Source organism: Entelurus aequoreus, linkage group LG09 (genome assembly GCF_033978785.1).
Source record: "Entelurus aequoreus isolate RoL-2023_Sb linkage group LG09, RoL_Eaeq_v1.1, whole genome shotgun sequence".
NCBI classification, from domain to species: domain Eukaryota; kingdom Metazoa; phylum Chordata; class Actinopteri; order Syngnathiformes; family Syngnathidae; genus Entelurus; species Entelurus aequoreus.
The window spans coordinates 11,463,346-11,483,369 of NC_084739.1; the positions used below are offsets into that span (position 1 = coordinate 11,463,346).

General features: G+C 35.7%; 1 long non-coding RNA gene across 1 annotated transcript in view; it reads left to right on the forward strand.

Moving 5' to 3' along the window:
• Window positions 1-19,776, forward strand: part of LOC133657112 (uncharacterized) — a 206,742-nt gene extending 186,966 nt beyond the window's left edge. The window contains exon 5 of the long non-coding RNA XR_009827227.1: window positions 19,687-19,776. This is a non-coding gene — a long non-coding RNA (uncharacterized LOC133657112). The remainder of the gene's footprint in view (window positions 1-19,686) is intronic.
• The last annotated feature ends 248 nt before the right edge of the window (window positions 19,777-20,024 follow it).

Consider the following 20,024-nt stretch of genomic DNA (forward strand, 5'->3'; position numbering starts at 1 on the left):
AGACAAAATTGCATGCAAAGCCTAAATTATATGAACATAAATAGTAATATTACAAGAAAAGAATGATTGAGAATTATGTTGTAATATTAAAAAAAAAAAATGTTTTCAACTAAATCTTAAATATAACAATCAAATGTAATATTGGGGTTGAAATATGGATTTTTTTTTTTTTTCAGAGTTTAGTCATAATAATAACAAATATATATATAACTAAGTCTAATGTTACACCAATTAATACCAGTATTAAATAATATGTGAACATTACAAACATATATGTTATGAAGTTAGACTTAGTTGGTATAAAGTAAACAAAGGTGCAGTAACGCACTACGTTTAATCCGTTACATTTACTTCACTAACTTTTAGTATAAACTGTACTTGTCGGAGTAGATTTAATGAAACATACATCTTACTTTTACCTGAGCATTTTGAGAAGAAGAAATTTTACACCGAATTCCATTCATTTTTATATCATCATCTTATTTGTTAACCATCTGATTCATTACAGCTTTGCAAAAAAACTAATTGTTTGCCATGTTGGAGAGACTTCTTCCAGCATGACTTTGTTTCACCAATCCGGCGTATGCACGAGTGACTTCTGACTCCCATTTCACCAATCAAACGGCGCCTGGCCATCACATGACCGCACCGTAACAAGTCGAGGTCAAACAAGGCAGCACAACTCTTCAATGTTTACTTTACAAACCACGGAAAAGAACATTTAAATCATGTCTGCTTGTTTTCACGTTTCAGCCTACAATAATTCCACTTCTAACAAGAGAAAATATGTTGCAATAAATTGTATTTATTTTTTTTACATTTTAGCTGGGCTTATGCTAACATTAATTTGTAGTACATGCTGTAGTAGAGTTTCTCTGGCAGGTGCCAACTACTGTTGTAGTGTAAGTACCATTAAAAAGATATCTAATGCTTAAACCAAAAATAAACAAAAGGTAAGTACCCCTAAGGAAAGGCATTGAAGCTTAGGGAAGGCTATGCAGAACGAAACTAAAACTGAACTGGCTGCAAAGTAAACAAAAACAGAATGCTGGACGACAGCAAAGACTTACTGTGGCGCAAAGACAGCGTCCACAATGTACATCCGAACATGACATGACAATCAACAATGTCCCCACAAAGAAGGATAAAAACAACTGAAATAATTTTGATTGCTAAAACAAAGTAGATGCGGGAACTATCGCTCAAAGGAAGACATGAAACTGCTACAGGAAAATACCAAAAAAAGAGAAAAAGCCACCAAAATAGGAGAGCAAGACAAGAACTAAAACACTACACACAGGAAAACAGCAAAAAACTAAAAATAAGTCAGGGCGTGATGTGACAGGTGGTGACAGTACACCTACTTTTGAGACAAGAGCTATAGTGATGCATGCTTGGTTATGCTTTAAAGTCATATCCAACAATTGCGACGTTTCGTTTTTTAATGATTTCTACTGGTGGTGTGCCTACGAATTTTTTCAACGCAAAAAAATGTGCCTTGGCTCAAAAAAGGTTGAAAAACACTGGTCTACCCACCTCTAAAAGTAAACACACACAAACGGTACACAACCAATACATTTTTGTGTTGGGTTTCTGTGATAGCACAATTTGTCATGACATCACATGACTAATATGGCAAATCGCGTATTATGCTAACACTAGAGTAGTGGTTCTCCAACTTTTTTCACCAAGTACCACCTCGTAAAACACTTGGCTCTCCACCTACCGTCCTGATGACCAACAATAAAATACAGTAGCGTAGTAGGCCTAGGCATTCATTCAAAACAAGGCCGATTCTTTATTTTACAAGTATATTTAACATTACACACAACCATCATGAACAAGATACCGTAATTTCCGGACTATAAGCCGCACCTGACTATAAGCCGCACCAGCTAAATTTAGGGGAAAATACAGATTGCTCCATATATAGGCCGCACCCGACTATAAGCCGCAGGGTTTTGATGTGTAATTACCGTAGTATATAGGGGTTCCTGCTACCATGGAGGGGATTGTCGGAACAGAGATGACTGTTTGGGAACGCAAAGCGTCCCATTTATTAACAATAAATCTTTCAATCATTCAATCAAACTTTCATATCTTTGACATGGCGAACAGCATTCGTGCAGAGTACAAATAATACAACGGTGCAAAGTAATACAAAGTGCTCGCCTGTACGTTATCAAAATAACCAGCCTACCGGTATATGAAAAATCAGTCTTTAATCATTGTGTCATCGTCTTCCTCCTGCGTACTAAAACCACCGAAATCCTCTTCGTCGGTGTCGGAGAAGAACAGGCCGTATATAAGCCGCACCCTTGTATAAGCCGCAGGGACCAGAACGAGGGGAAAAAGTAGCGGCTTATAGTCCGGAAATTACGGTACTCTAAATTCAGCACATTTATAGATTTATTTGGCGTACCACTAGATAGAGCCACCACAGTTTGAGAATCAATGCAATCCATGGAGTTCTTAACCATTTTAACCTCGAGGTTCAATTGTTTCTCTACAGAGGGTAAGGCCCACTCAAATATTAACACTTTATTCTAATAAAATTCAATATTTTTATTGAATGAAATAAGTTTATTTCAGTCACCATCAACCATTTTTCTGTGGTCAGTTTAACAGTACAGATGAGACATATTTAACAATCATACACATTTACACACAAAAAGAAAAGAAAAGAAAAAGAATGACCGAAAAAGGAATAGGCTGTAGCCAAAAAATTATATTTGCCTATCCTACACATTCACTGAAAATTATATTGCCTGGAACAACAAGTAATTGTTACTATATTTTATAATTTTCAATTATTTCACCTTTCAAGGTTTTCTTAAACCTTAACAAAGAACTACATGTCTTCAACTCATCACTGAGCTTGTCCCACCATTTAACTCCTAAAACTGAAATACATTTGTATTTTATATTCCTTCTTACTTTACCTATTTCAAAAATCAACATCCCCCGTAAATTATAGTTTTCTCCTCTTAATTCAAATAACCTAAGAATACTAGCTGGAAGGCTGTTGTTCTTTACTCGAGACATAATTTCCATTGTTTTTAGAATCAAATCAACTTTATTTATAAAGCACATTTAAAATTCACCACAGGGGTAGCCAAAGTGCTGTACAATGGGCAGGTTAAAAGATAATACAAGTACCGAGCAAACACAACACAACACAAACAGAACACGATAAAAAATAAATAAATAAAATGAATAAAACATAAAAACAGGTTCACAGCAGGTGTATTATGGGGCGCCATTGCAGGATGGATATCACTCAGTGTTAAAAGCCATGGAATAAAAGTATGTTTTTAAGAGAGATTTAAAAAGGAGGCTTATCTAACACTCAGAGGTAGGTCGTTCCAGAGCTTGGGAGCAGCAGCGGCGAAAGCCCTGTCACCTCTAAGCTTCAGCCTTGTGTCAGGGGCCGTTAGTAGCAGCTGATCGGCTGATCTTAGGGATCGGGTGGGGCAGTAAGGCTGAAGGAAGTCGGAGAGATATGTTGGCGCGAGGTTGTTTAGACATTTAAAAACAAATAAAAGGAGTTTAAAGTTGATTCGGTAACGCACAGGGAGCCGGTGAAGGGCCGCTAATATAGGGGTGATGTGCTCACGTCTGCGGGTCTGTGTTAGCAGACGAGCAGCAGAGTTCTGCACGAGCTGCAGGCGGGCGAGCGAGGCCTGGCTAATGCCTACATACAGGGCATTGCAGTAGACTAAACGATTCGAGATAAAGGCGTGGATTAATTTCTCGAGATCATGTCCTGATAGAAGCGGTTTCACTTTCGCTATTTGGCGTAATTGATAAAAGCTTTTTTGAACGACGCTGCTGATTTGTTTTTCGAATTTAAAATCCGAGTCGAACTTTACCCCCAGGTTTGTGACACCGTCGCTGAGATACGGGGTCAGAGTGCAGAGGTCAACGTTGGGGAGGTGGAGCGACTTGGACCGAACAACATAACTTCTGTTTTGTCTTCATTTGGGCTCAGGAAGTTAGCTGAAAGCCAGGCTTTGATGTCGTGCAGGCAGTCAATAAGACGTTGAACCGTGTTATTTTGTGCCATGGGAAAATAAATCTGGCAATCATCGGCATAAAAATGAAATGCAATACCGTACTTCCTAAAAATAGAACCAAGGGGGAGAAGGTAAAGCGCAAAAAAGATTGGGGCAAGGATTGAGCCCTGGGGGACCCCATGTGGTAAAGGAGCTGTCGGTTAGGTACGACCGGAACCAGTTGAGAAACACAATCTCTGAAAATTTTAACACATTAGAACTTATAAATAATGGATTGGTATGTTCATGGTTGCACACTTTGTGTATTATTCTAATGACCCTTTTTTGAAGTTTATTTATTGGGTCTATGTTTGTTTTATAAACATTTCCCCAAACTTCAACACAATATCCAGTATCCGGTTTACAACCTTATCAAAGGTATGAAACCATGTGTTAATCACAAAGATTATTATTTACTTAACACATAAACCGTAGGCTTAGTTCGGGCTGATATGACAAAATAACTACTAAACAAATATACTGCATGAGAAGGGACTCTAACTAAATATATTCTACATATGATGTGTTAAAATAAATTAACTAAATTAATAATAAATACTGTATGTTTATCAAAAACTTGTATTAAGCAAATAAGTCAAACAATGTACTAATATGATCCAGTTTAAGAATCTGGTTCATTCACATGTGTTCACAAAGTACAAAGGAGAAGAATTATGATACATGTCTTGAACTTATTGAAAATTATATAATTATAATTAGGTGAATTATAACTGACTGAAATATTTATGAAGATAACTTGTATTTGGAGGGATTTGACGTCAACTGTGGACAAATTGAGAACAGGAAGTGAACATGTGTATTTGTAATTGCTGTGAAGTAGGAAATGAGTAGGATTAAATAAGCGTTGCTTCTTACTACTCCTTTTCAGACAAAGTGGGGACGGGCCGATGGATCGACCACCGATCAGTATTGGCTGATTCTTTTTAAAAAGTACGTAATCGCCACCATCGATTAATGCCTTTTAATACCGATCACCTCTGACTGATATCGTATTTACAGTAAGTAAGTAAGTACATTTTATTTATAAAGTGCTTTTCACAGATCAAATCACGAAGCGCTGTACAAAACATAGGTGAACTAAAACTACAATTCAATTAAAACGACAGGGGCAACATGATAAAATTAATACAAAGTGGATACAAATTGATGGTTAAAAGGTGAAATAAAAATGAAAATATGCACAATCATATTAAACTTTATACATATTCAAAATAAACTGCCAATAAAATCCAATTGGAAATGAAAATACAGCTTCACCACTTTAGTCATAATTGTTTAGCTTAATAAACTTCACTTCTATGACTTTAGCTCAAGACTTACTTTGTTTGTTTGATGTTTTCATTACTGCCACAAGTGGTAGAAGAGTGTATTACAACTGAGTACCGCTGCGGCCCTTAAAGGCCTACTGAAATGAGATGTTCTTATTCAAACGGGGATAGCAGGTCCATTCTATGTGTCCTACTTGATCATTTCGCGATATTGCCATGTTTTTGCTGAAGGGATTTAGTAGAGAACATCGACGATAAAGTTCGCAACTTTTGGTCGCTGATAAAAAAGCCTTGCCTGTACCGGAAGTAGCGTGACGTCACAGGTTGTGGAGCTCCTCACATCTGCACATTGTTTACAATCATGGCCACCAGCAGCGAGAGCGATTCGGACCGAGAAAGCGACGATTACCCCGTTAATTTGAGCGAGGACGAAAGATTTGTGGATGAGGAAAGTGAGAGTGAAGGATTAGAGGGCAGTGGAAGCGATTCAGATAGGGAATATGCTGTGAGAGGCGGGTGGGACCTGATATTCAGCTGGGAATGACTAAAACGGTAAATAAACACAATACATATATATACTCTATTAGCCACAACACAACCAGGCTTATATTTAATATGCCACAAATTAATCCCGCATAACAAACACCTCCCCCCTCCCGTCCATATAACCCGCCAATACAAATCAAACACCCGCACAACACACTCAATCCCACAGCCCAAAGTACCGTTCACCTCCGCAAAGTTCATACAGCACATATATTTCCCCAAAGTCCCCAAAGTTACGTACGTGACATGCACATAGCGGCACGCACGTACGGGCAAGCTGCGTACTCACGGTAGCGCGTATCCAACTCAAAGTCCTCCTGGTAAGAGTCTCTGTTGTCCCAGTTTTCTACGTGTTTGTGTTGCTGCAGCCGGCCGCTAATACACCGCTTCCCACCTACAGCTGTCTTCTTTGCTGTCTCCATTGTTCATTAAACAAATTGCAAAAGATTCACCAACACAGATGTCCAGAATACTGTGGAATTTTGCGATGAAAACAGACGACTTAATAGTGGCCACAATGCTGTCCCAAAATGTCCGCTACAATCCGTGACGTCACGCGCAAACGTCATCACACCGAGACGTTTTCAGCAGAATATTTCGCGGGAAATTTAAAATTGCGCTTTACTAATCTAACCGGGCCGTATCGGCATGTGTTGCAATGTTAAGATTTCATCATTGATGTATAAACTATCAGACTGCGTGGTCAGTAGTAGTGGCTTTCAGTAGGCCTTTAAGGACAGCTGAGAAACAGAGTTTTTTTTGGGCGACCCCCTCAGTGGCGCTCACGGCCCAACAATGGGCCCCAGGCCCCTGGAGTGCTTATTGCACAAATGTGTCTTTAAAACTTATGAAATACTTAGTAAAACGTAAAATTGACTGATGCCTTTCAGTAATGTTTTTCTTAAACACAGCGAATTTAAAAATCAAAGGAAAAATATCCACAAATACTGCAGGTGTTAAAGAATAAGCAGGCCCGGCCCTAACCAATCTGGCGCCCTAGGCAAGATTTTAGGTGGCGCCCCCCCACATCGGCAGTGAAGTGTATATACTCACAAGAAACCGAATAGCTTTGTCTTTGACCTTTTTTTTACTTAAAGAAAGCAAATTAACAATCAGAATAGTTAACAAGATAAAAAAAAAATATGGATAAATAAATGAATACAAAAAATTAAAAATGAATATATGAAATACAATATTTTTTACATACATAAACACAAAATAAAACATGTCAACAAGTTGCATAAAATAAATTAAAAATACAATATAAATAAGGCACTGCACAAAACAAGATATCAAACCAGTATGACTTTAACAACTATATTACAAAAAAGGGGATCCTACAGAGTTCTCTATTTGTGCTTTTTAATATTGCATTAACTAGAATGACTTACAAATTACTGTACACCAGGGAGTACTGTAATTACCTAACGTTACATTATTATTTTCCATAACAATTTAGCCCCCTCCACAATATTAACCGGACGTTAAAACAGAACTAGCTATGTATTGATTAGCAATTGCCGAATCATGTAACATTAGCTTAATGCTAAAAAGCCAGGTTACTATCACATTCTGTAACAGACAAATAATTTCATGTAGGCTAACGTTACCTACCTGCTACCTCTGTCTTTTTCTCGTTTCTCCTCTTCTTTTCTCTTTTTTTCTTCCCTGGGCACCTGACAGTTTTGGCCGTTTTGAAATCTTGTGTTGATTTTTTTTATGTGGTGACGTCCAAAAAGAGTCATGATACGGGAAGGGAGGGGGCGCACCGTGCCGGGGGAGGGGCATCGTAATTTTGTAACAAATAATATTTCTATTAAATAGGCTTTACTTTGCATTTTAATTAACGTGTGATTATTTTATGTATTTAGAAATAATAGTACCAACTTTTTTTTTTTTTTTTTTTTTTTTCCTCCAACATTTGTGGCACTGGCGTGGCGCCCCCTGATGGACGGCGCCCTTAGCATTTGCCTATACGGCCTATGCCACGGGCCGGCCCTGAGAATAAGCATTGATTTTAACCTCCGAGGACAAAGCTACGAACAATGCAAGACCGGGCTTTCTGCTCCGCCGCTCCCAGTCTATGGAACGCTCTCCCTGACCACCTGAGGGCACCACAGACTGTGGATGCTTTTAAAAAAGGCTTAAAAACCCTTCCTTTTAAAAAAAACTTTTTTTTAGATATATGCATACTAGTTTTAGCTAATTGGCTGTTGTAGTTTTTATTTTTTTTAATTTTTTACTATCTTTTTATTTTTTTAATACACTGTAGCACTTTGAGGTTATTTACTCAATGTAAAGTGCTTTTTACAAATAAAATCTATTATTAGTATTATTATTATTAATAATAAGACAAGCCAACATGTTCCACAATTCAAAAGTAGTCATGTTAAATATGCGTGGGAGTGATGTCTAAATTAGTGCTGAGCTGCAGGCTGAAAAAAAAAATAATAAGAGGAGAAACCGTCCCAAAATGAGTGGTGAATAAAAGAATGTGTTGTCAGGATTAATGGATAACTGCCGTGAGAGACGCCTCTGTTCTTGGCAAAATGACCACAGGCAGCCCAGGAATTTGCCGACCATCTCGTAGCCCTTTTTCCCATACATATATTGTTATAGCCGGAGAGCGCCGTGGTGATTGAATTTCTGACCTTTTGCTGGAATGAGAATGTGGGCGGGTGGCGAAGGAGGAGGAGGCGGCGGCGGGGGGGGTATGAGGTACATTTCAATTTTTTTTTTTTGTTTAGTTGTTGTTGTGTCATTTACCTGCTCAAATAACTACAGGCTAGAAAAAGATCACGGCTCCGTTCAATTACGGCGCTTTGTAAAGGCTAAAGATGACTGTTTTGGACATGGAACCTACAACGGTGTACATCACTTCCGTGTAATAAGACGCACCGCGGGAGGTGAGGAAGTCAACACAGGCTGTAAAGCACGACAAACTCCCGCGCGTGCGACGAGAAGTACACAACGACAGCGTGTCGTCTGTGAGGTCATAAACGCGGGAGGTGGACGGACATTGCTTCTCCCTACGCCGGGGGTGTCCAAACTTTTTCCACTGAGGGCCGCACACAGAAAAATCAAAGCAAGCGGGGGCCATTTTGATATTTTTTTTAATTTTAAAAACCAATACAATATATGTATAAAAAATATACATTAAGGCCTCCACTCAGGCTTGACCCCAAAGGGTTTTGGTCCAAAAAATATTTAAAATGTGTCATTATTCAGTATTATTATATCTAGATCAACATTAGGTCTATCTGTCAATATAACGTTTTTAAAGATTTAAGTTGTATGCTCTTTTTGTCAAAGAAAACCCAGTTTTTTTTATGGAAAAAACACAAAATATGCAATATTTTCACCCAATAACATTTTTAAGAGGAATATTTCAGATTATATAATAATTGGAGCCTTAAAAAGGTCAATAACTCATTCATTATTATTTTTTGAGGAATGACACTTAAAAACAAATCACACAAAAATTATTGGGGAACCAAAAGGGTCCTACTCATTAAAGTGTTAAAAAATAAATTACAAATTTTTTTTACTGTTTACTTTTAACACAATAATCTCGAGATCAACTTCAGATCTATCCATCAATTATACGTTGTATTGTTGTTTATGGTTTTTTTTTGTTCGTTTTAGGCCCTTCTTTTAAAAAAAAATTTTTTTAAAAAGCTACATTTTTTATATGGCAAACACAAAATATGCAACATTTTCCCCAAAAAATATCTCAAAGTGCAATATTTAATATGACGTAATTGGAGCTGTCACGCCAAATTTCTTCCCCTTACAAAAACCTCCCCCCAACCCCCATTTACTTCCGGGTTCATTTCCTCTTACGTCATTTCCTTTTACTTACGTCATTTCCTCTTACGTCATTGACAGCGAACAGACAGCGAACAGAGAACTAAAAAAAAATGAATTTTTCTGAATACATTTAGTTTTAATAAAGTTTGATAATATTGATTGATAATGAATTAACTTATTGTACACCGTTATTCATTTCCGCATATGTCCACGAGTCAAATGTGCAGTCAGGAATATCCTCAAGTTAATTTGTCCGATTAACACTTGTCCGATTAATACAGACGTTTTGTTAACGCTATATTATAAAAATAAATTTAAAAAAACAAGTATCCTTCCAGCGACGTGCAGTCAAAGCCGAAGTGCTATCGATCGCTGTCAATGACGTAAGAGGAAATGACGTAAGAGGAAATGACGTAAGAGGAAATGACCCCGGAAGTAGGGGGGAAGAAATTTGGCGTGACAGAGCCTTGGATAGGTCAATAATTCATAATAACATTGATTTTGATTCATTATTATTTTTTTAAAGAAAGAAACAGCCTGCATGGCAGCTTTGTGTTATTAGAGTAAACATTGCAACATTTTCTTGTTACATTTCACCGGTTTGGTCTTTCATAACACTTTTTATGTTTTGAATTTTTTTAATCGTATTTTAAAATGGGCCGTGGGGCCGTTAAAAAATGACCTGCGGGCCGCAAATGGCCCCCGGGCCGCACTTTGGACATCCCTGCCCTACGCCGTTTCAGACAAAGTGGGGACGTGCCGATCAGTATTGGCTGATTTTTTTTTTTTAAGTACGTAATCGCCACACTGCAAAAAGTGAAATCTAAGTAAGATGAAATATCTCAAATAAGGGTGATATTTGCTTATTTTCTGTCCGATAAGATAATTCTTCTCACTAAGCAGATTTTATGTTAGAGTGTTTTACTTGTTTTAAGGGTTTTGGTCCTAAATTATCTCGGTAAGATATAACAGCTTGTTGCTGAGATTTTATTACCAATATTGAGTAAAACATGCTTGGAACTAGAATATCAACTGTTGCAAAGCTGTGTCATCAACACTCACAAGTATAAAACTACTTTTTTAAAGAAATAATTTCTTATTTCAAGCATGAACAAAAAAATCATGACTTTTTTTTATTTATTTTTATTTTATTTTTTTATTTTTTTTAAATCATGACTTTGACACAATTGTGTCTCATAATTAAAACGGATGACAGCCAAATGGACGTTGCTGTTTTATTTTCAATGAAACAATAGAAAATACGTACTCATATAGTAGTACAGTTGGCACAGTACAGCAAACTGACAGTTAATATTTAAACATTTGACATTTCTAACAATTTTGAACAGAAATATTTCATGCACATTCAGATAAATTCTTCAAAATTACAATTATATATGCGCACTAATTGACTAAAAGAGCACGCACTTGGCGCGATGATGTCATGTTATCCATGGAAAAATGCATTTTTAGACAATATGATTTGCCTGAGCGGCTAGGAGACCCCGAGAGTAACAAGCGCTTGCCTTGTTGCCTTTCCATTAAGAACAATAAATTAGTTTTTAGTATAAGTTTGCTGGTTTCAAGAAATGTAATGCCGAGCGCATATCATTATGTCAAGATTATGCCACTAGCATTTACTTCATTTAAGAATATTTTTCAACATATTGAGCAAAAAGGTCTCTTTTTTTTTTTTTCTACCAAGAAAAGTGCACTTGTTATTAGTGAGAATATACTTATTTTAAGGTATTTTTGGGTTCATTGAGGTTAGCTAATTTTACTTGTTTTGGAAAGTCTTGACAAGCCGAATTTTCTTGTTCTATCGGCAGATAATTTTGCTTAGTTCAAATAAAAAAACCCTCATTTTTGTAAAATTTTTTTCTTGTTTTTGAACACTGACTTTTTGCAGTGCACTATCGATTAATGCCTTTTAATGCCGATCACCTCTGGCTGATACTGTATTTACAGTAAGTAAGTAAGTACATTTTATTTATGAAGTGCTTTTCACAGATCAAATCACAAAGCGCTGTACAAAACATAGGTGAAGTAAAACAACAATTCAATTAAAACAACAGGCTTAACATGATAAAAAGGATACAAAGTGGATTAAAATTGATAGTTAAAAGGTGCATTAACTAAAAACTTTACCAAAAAGAGAAGTTTTTAAATGTTTCTTAAAAATGTCAACACAGTCTGGTGCAAGTTGTTCCAGAGTCTGGGAACTATAGCCTGGAATGCCAGGTCTCCACGGGTTTTAAAACAAATTTTTGGGATCTTTAGAAGACCCTGGCCTGAAGACCGGAGGCTGCGCCCTGAAGAGTAGGGGCATAGCAAGTCAGTGATGTACTGAGGGCCCCTACCATGGAACGCCCGGAATTTCAGGACTAAAATCTTAAACTCAATGCGGAATTTAACTGGAAGCCAATGAAGACTTGATAAAAATGGGGGTCAATGGCTGACAAGCTCGCAGCTAAGTGTTTATCTCCGTACACGGTGTGTACCGTAGGGATTCATACGGCCCCATTCCTGGGTGGATCTCGCGTGAGAGGAAGAGAGAAGGGTTAATCATTTTGCTATTCAGTCTGCCGGAAACATAGCATAGCAACTGACGCTGTGGTCAAAGTTGGAAGTGCCACAAAATGTTTTAATATTTAACACTCGACCTCCGTCTGGCGGCTAAAGTGGATAGTGAACCCCCCCCCCCCCTAATTCGTCACGTGTCATGTGTCAGGTAAACCGCGACAAAAGGGGCCATTTGTGTTTTAAACAGGCTTGTCCGAAATCTTATCTGATTGGGATTGTATATGTTGTATCATTATTGTGGAGAACTTTGAGTACATGTACTAGTTTGTGATCTTGGCAATGTTTGTGATGCTTGTTATGTGGTAGGTCTTTCTTATGCATATCTAAGATGTTACTTTCTTTGTACCGTATTTTTCGGACTATAAGTCGCAGTTTTTTTCATAGTTTGGCCGGGGGTGCGACTTATATACTCAGGATCGACTTATGTGTGAAATGATTAACACATTACCGTAAAATATCCAATAATATTATTTAGCTCATTCACGTAAGAGACTAGACGTATAAGATTTCATGGGATTTAGCGATTAGGAGTGACAGATTGTTTGGTAAACGTATAGCATGTTCTATATGTTATAGTTATTTGAATGACTCTTACCATAATATGTTACGTTAACATACCAGGCACGTTCTCAGTTGGTTATTTATGCCTCATATAACGTACACTTATTCAGCCTGTTGTTCACTATTCTTTATTTATTTTAAATTGCCTTTCAAATGTCTATTCTTGCTGTTGGGTTTTATCAAATCAATTTCCCCAAAAAATGCGACTTATACTCCAGTGCGACTTATATATGGTTTTTTTTTCTTCTTTATTATGCATTTTCGGCCGGTGCGACATATACTCCGGAGCGACTTATACTCTGAAAAATTTGCTGGCTGCAAAATAACCTTACCTTAGCTTTAACTTCGGGTGCTAATAAAGTAGCCTAACCTAATTTGGAATCCCCTTCTTGGTGTAGCTGCTCCCCTAAGCTAATGATAATCAATCTATCATTATTATATCATCATTATTCATCTTAAAACAAGGCTAAACATGTTGCACTCTGAGAGCAAGCAGGGTCAGGCGTGCTAATAGCTAAGCAAACCGGCTAAAAACAACACAAAATAATAAGTGCTTAGTAAAGTTGAAGAAGTGTAGATGTTAGCAAAGTGAGCAGATATATTAACATACAATTAACTGTTAGAATAATTATGTGTAAAGTTATCACACAACTTTAGTATGCTTAACGTCCGTTGCTATAGTTATTAGCTATTGTGCTGAAGCTAGATTTTTGTATCTGTGCAAAGCTGACAAGTGTTGTGTCCAGACTCGGCCTGCTGGCTGCCAAGGCCGAACACCGCCGTGACGCAGACAGAGCAGAGACAAGGCGATATCACCAACGTCAACTAATTTTTATTTATTCTATAATCATATATTGTGTCTGACTGGAGTTGTCGAGATTACCCCCCTTCCCTCAGCGACAGCTTCAGTGATGTAACAGGGACCTTCCAAATAAATAGAGGAAGCATGCGGTCTGGACTTTTAGAACGTAGTTTGGATCTGTAACTAGAATACAGCCCAAAACACGTGTCTCCTCATGAGCTATAATTGAACTCTTGTCTCTGCATGATTCCTTGCTTCTTGTCTGATTATTAGATGTCATCAGTGTTTGAACCTAATATTAACGAGTAGATTAATAACAGCTAGAGAGGTGATAATATAGTAACTGTTGGTGTGTCAGCATTGTCAGAGTCCGTAGTTGGTGGCATCGACACCAGGGGTAATATCAGTTTATGATCGATACTAGAGTTCATGTTTGCAAAATTGTAGAATATGTGTCCACCCGGACAATCTTTGAGGGCAAAAACCGAAGGATTCAAATGAATAGTAGAAAGTAGACTGCAAAAACTGAAATCTAAGTAAGATTAAATATCTCAAATAAGGGTAATATTAGCTTATTTTATGTCTGTTAAGATAATTCTTCTCACTAAGCAGATTTTATGTTAGAGTGTTTTACTTGTTTTAAGGGTTTTGGTCCTAAATTATCTTAGTAAGATATTACAGCTTGTTGCTGAGATGTTATGACCTATATCAGAGGTGTCCAAAGTGCGGCCCGGGGGCCATTTGCGGCCCGCAGCTAATCGTTTACCGGCCCCCCCACACATTCTGCAAAAATTGCAAAATTTATAGTATTGCAAAAATTAAAAAAAAAACATTTTAAAACAGTGGAATGAGGTGAAATCTAACGAGAAAAAGTTGCAATGTTGACACAAAGCTGCCGTGCAGGCTGTTTTTTTCTCTCTTTTGTCTTTGTTTATTTTTAACAATAAATTATTGCTTAAAAAATGTCACTTTAAAAAAAAGTGGAAAAAATATTGCATATATTGTGTGGTTGCCATATAAAAACATCAAAGTTTTATTTGACAAAAGAGCATAAAACAAACAAAATAATAGTTCAAACGTAGAATCGACAGATATATCTGAAGTTGATCTTGTAATTTACGTGTGAAAAGTAAAAAAAAACTAATAAAAATGTATCACTCTATGAGTGGGAGACCTTTTGGATCCCAAATATATTTAGTGGGATTTTATTTAACTTTTCACTGTGATTACTCAAAAATACTAAAGAATTCAAATCAATGGTGTCCTGCATTATTGATATTTTAGGGCTCTAATTACTAAATACTGCATATTTCAGTTTTACTATAAAAAACAAAGTTGTCTTTGACAGAAAAGGCATAAAACCTGTTTTGTTTTTTTACTTGATATCAACCTGATGTTGATATAGAGATTTACTGTAAAAAAAAAAATAATAATAATTTGACTTATTTTTAACATTTTAATGACTGAGACCCTTTACCCTTGATTGGTCCCCGTGAGCCCCAAAGGTTAAAACAAATATATATATATATATATATATATATATATATATATATATATATATATATATATATATATATATATATATATATATATATATATATATATATATATATATATATATATATATATATATATATATATATATATATATATATATATTTTGTTAAGGTTTGAAAATGAAAAATATCAAAATGGCCCCCGTATGCTTAAATTTTTCCGTGTGTGGCCCTCAGTGGAAAAAGTTTGGACACCCCTGACCTATATTGAGTAAAACATGCTTGAAACTAGAATATCAAGTGTTGCAAAGCTGTGTCATCAACACTCACAAGTATAAAACTACTTTTTTAAAGTAATAATTTCTTACTTCAAGCATGAAAAAAACAAATCATGACTTTGACACAATTGTGTCTCATAATTAAAACAGATGACAGCCAAATGGACTCTGCTGTTTTATTTTCAATGAAACAATAAAAAATACATACTCATATAGTAGTACAGTTGGCACAGTACAGTAAACTGACAGTTAATATTTAAACATTTTAGCATGTGACATTTCAAACAATTTTGAACAGAAATAGTTCATGCACATTCAGATGAATTCTTCAAAATTACAATTAAAAAAAATTACATATGTACCGTATTTTTCGGAGTATAAGTCGCACCGTAGTATAAGTCGCACCTGCCGAAAATGCATAATAAAGAAGGAAAAAAACATATATAAGTCGCACTGGAGCCCGGCCAACCTATGAAAAAAACTGCGACTTATAGTCCGAAAAATACGGTGTATATGCGCACTAATTGACTGAAAGAGCACGCACTTGGCGCGATGATATCATGTTATCGATGGAAAAATGCATTTTTAGACAATATGATTTGCCTGAGCGGCTAGGAGACCCCGAGAGTAACAAGCGGTTGCCTTGTTGTCTTTCCATTAAGAACAATAAACTAGTTTTTAGTATAAGTTTGCTGGTTTCAAGAAATGTAATGCCGAGTGCATATCATTATGTCAAGATAATGGCACTAGCATTTACTTCATTTAAGAATATTTTTCAACATATTGAGCAAAAGGGTCTCATATTTTCTGTCTGATAAGATAATTCTTCTCACTAAGCAGATTTTATCTTAGAGTGTTTTACTTGTTTTAAGGGTTTTGGTCCAAAATGATCTCAGTGAGATATTACAGCTTGTTGCTGAGATTTCATGACCTATATTGAGTAAAACATGCTTGAAACTAGAATATCAAGTGTTGCAAAGCTGTGTCATCAACACTCACAAGTATAAAACTACTTTTTTTAAAGTAATAATTTCTTATTTCAAGCATGAACAAAAAAATCATGACTTTTTTTTTTTTTTTTTTTTTTTTAAATTTATTTTTTAAATCATGACTTTGACACAATTGTGTCTCATAATTAAAACGGATGACGGCCAAATGAACTTTGCTGTTTTATTTTCAATGAAACAATAGAAAACACGTACTCATATAGTAGTACAGTTGGCACAGTAGAGCAAACTGACAGTTAATATTTAAACATTTTAACATGTGACATTTCAAACAATTTTGAACAGAAATAGTTCATGCACATTCAGATAAATTCCTCAAAATTACAATAAAAAAAAAATGATATATGTATATATGCGCACTACTTGACTGAAAGAGCACGCACTTGGCGCGATGATGTCATTTTATCGATGGAAAAATGCATTTTTAGACAATATGATTTGCCTGAGCGGCTAGGAGACCCCGAGAGTAACAAGCGGTTGCCTTGTTGCCTTTCCATTAAGAACAATAAATTCGTTTTTAGTATAAGTTTGCTGGTTTCAAGAAATGTAATGCCGAGCGCATATCATTATGTCAAGATAATGGCACTAGCATTTACTTCATTTAAGAATATTTTTCAACATATTGAGCATTTAGGTCTCTTTTTTTTTCTACCAAGAAAAGTGCATTTGTTATTAGTGAGAATATACTTATTTTAAGGTATTTTTGGGTTCATTGAAGTTAGCTAATTGTAATTAATTGTTTTGGAAAGTCTTGACAAGCCGAATTTTCTTGTTCTATTGGCAGATCATTTTGCTTAGTTCAAATAAAATACCCCTCATTTTTTTATTTTTTTTCTCGTTTTTGAACAATATTATTTTTCAACATATTGAGCAAAAAGGTCTCTTTTTTTTCTACCAAGAAAAGTGCACTTGTTATTAGTGAGAATATACTTATTTCAAGGTATTTTTGGGTTCATTGAGGTTAGCTAATTGTAATTGTTTCGGAAAGTCTTGACAAGCCGAATTTTCTTGTTCTATTGGCAGATCATTTCGCTTAGTTCAAATAAAATACCCCTAATTTTTTTTTTTTTTTTTCTTGTTTTTGAACAATATTATTTTTCAACATATTGAGCAAAAAGGTCTCTTTTTTTTTCTACCAAGAAAAGTGCACTTGTTATTAGTGAGAATATACTTATTTTAAGGTATTTTTGGGTTCATTGAGGTTAGCTAATTGTAATTGTTTTGGAAAGTCTTGACAAGCCGAATTTTCTTGTTCTATAGGCAGATCATTTTGCTTAGTTCAAATAAAATACCCCTAATTTTTTTCTTGTTTTTCTTGTTTTTGAACAACATTATTTTTCAACATATTGAGCAAAAAGGTCTCTTTTTTTCTACCAAGAAAAGTGCACTTGTTATTAGTGAGAATATACTTATTTCAAGGTATTTTTGGGTTCATCGAGGTTAGCTAATTGTAATTAATTGTTTTGGAAAGTCTTGACAAGCCGAATTTTCTTGTTCTATTGGCAGATAATTTTGCTTAGTTCAAATAAAATACCCCTAATTTTTTTCTTTTTTTTCTTGTTTTTGAACAATATTATTTTTCAACATATTGAGCAAAAAGGTCCCTCTTTTTTTTCTACCAAGAAAAGTGCACTTGTTATTAGTGAGAATATACTTATTTTAAGGTATTTTTGGGTTTATTGAGGTTAGCTAATTGTAATGGTTTTGGAAAGTCTTGACAAGCCGAATTTTCTTGTTCTATTGGCAGATCATTTTGCTTAGTTCAAATAAAATACCCCAAATTGTTTTCTTTTTTTTCTTGTTTTTGAACAATATTATTTTTCAACATATTGAGCAAAAAGCTCTCTTTTTTTTTCTACCAAGAAAAGTGCACTTGTTATTAGTGAGAATATACTTATTTCAAGGTATTTTTGGGTTCATTGAGGTTAGCTAATTGTAATTGTTTTGGAAAGTCTTGACAAGCCGAATTTTCTTGTTCTATTGGCAGATCATTTTGCTTAGTTCAAATAAAATACCCCTAATTTTTTTCTTTTTTTTTTCTTGTTTTTGAACAATATTATTTTTCAACATATTGAGCAAAAAGGTCTCTTTTTTTCTACCAAGAAAAGTGCATTTGTTATTAGTGAGAATATACTTATTTTAAGGTATTTTTGGGTTCATTGAGGTTAGCTAATTGTAATTAATTGTTTTGGAAAGTCTTGACAAGCCGAATTTTCTTGTTCTATTGGCAGATAATTTTGCTTAGTTCAAATAAAATACCCCTAATTTTTTTCTTTTTTTTCTTGTTTTTGAACAATATTATTTTTCAACATATTGAGCAAAAAGGTCTCTTTTTTTTTTCTACCAAGAAAAGTGCACTTGTTATTAGTGAGAATATACTTATTTTAAGGTATTTTGGGGTTTATTGAGGTTAGCTAATTGTACTTGTTTTGGAAAGTCTTGACAAGCCGAATTTTCTTGTTCTATTGGCAGATCATTTTGCTTAGTTCAAATAAAATACCCCTAATTTTTTTTTTTTTTCTTGTTTTTTTTTCTTGTTTTGCAGTGTAGTTTTTGCTTCTGTTGAGTCATTGCGCACTATTGACTTTGTTGATGTTGCTAAACGTGTTGATGTTGCTAAACTTGTTTATGGCGCTAAACCGTGCATACATTGAAAAGAATCACGGTTGAATTGCTGTCGACGCGGGCGGTTCCGACCCAAGGACGGTGGGAATCGGCCCGCATAGATCCCCGATGAGAACATGCGTGATGGAGTTCAAGTAGACTGCCACGCAGCTCATTTTGCCCTTTTTAGTACACCGTCGGTTGTCAAAGAGGAGGCAGACAAACTTGGCCGCCAATCAAGCTGACATTAAAAAGTGCTGACAGCCGCCAGGGGAGGGTTCCCACTTTCATCTGGCCCAAAGTCTCCCGCCGTGGAGCAGTTTTCTCTTGATTAGTCACGTTTGAATCGCACAGAAAAAGCCCTACGTCGCCAGCCAAACCACTTTCTTTCTTTTTTTGTCTCTTATTACCCAACTTTTTTGCTCATTTCTTTGACTTTTTTGATCTTTGAAGGTACTCCCGCCATGGAGCCCACCTAGTAGAACATCATCATCTCCTTGCTGAAAGAAGGAACATTAAAATAGCCTGTAATGTGTGTGTGTACCTTTTTAATTGTGTGTTCCTGCAGTATGACCTCATGTCCATTTCCACAAACAAGTGTGTGCATGCAGGAAAAATGAGAGTGACTTGTTTGTTGAACTTTTGTTCCCTGCAGTGTTCCTTCCTTTTGGAGTCCTTCCTGTTGCAGACCTCTGCTGCCGCTCAGAGGCGACACACTAGAAGTGGGGAAAAGAGGAAGTAAGTGTGAGTAGAAATACTATAATAACAGTATTTTACAGTCACTTATTTGCATTTGTATCGGTTAGAAAACATGATGACATTATTTTCGCTTGGAGGATTTTGCCGAGTGTGCAATGTTAGTGTCGGAATAGTGTTGTTCTTTTATTACTCATACAGTGTTTATTTAGTGTGCAGTATTAGTGTCGGAATAGTGTTGTTCTTTTATTATTCGTACCGTGTTCATTTAGTGTGCAGTATTTTTGTGGACATAGT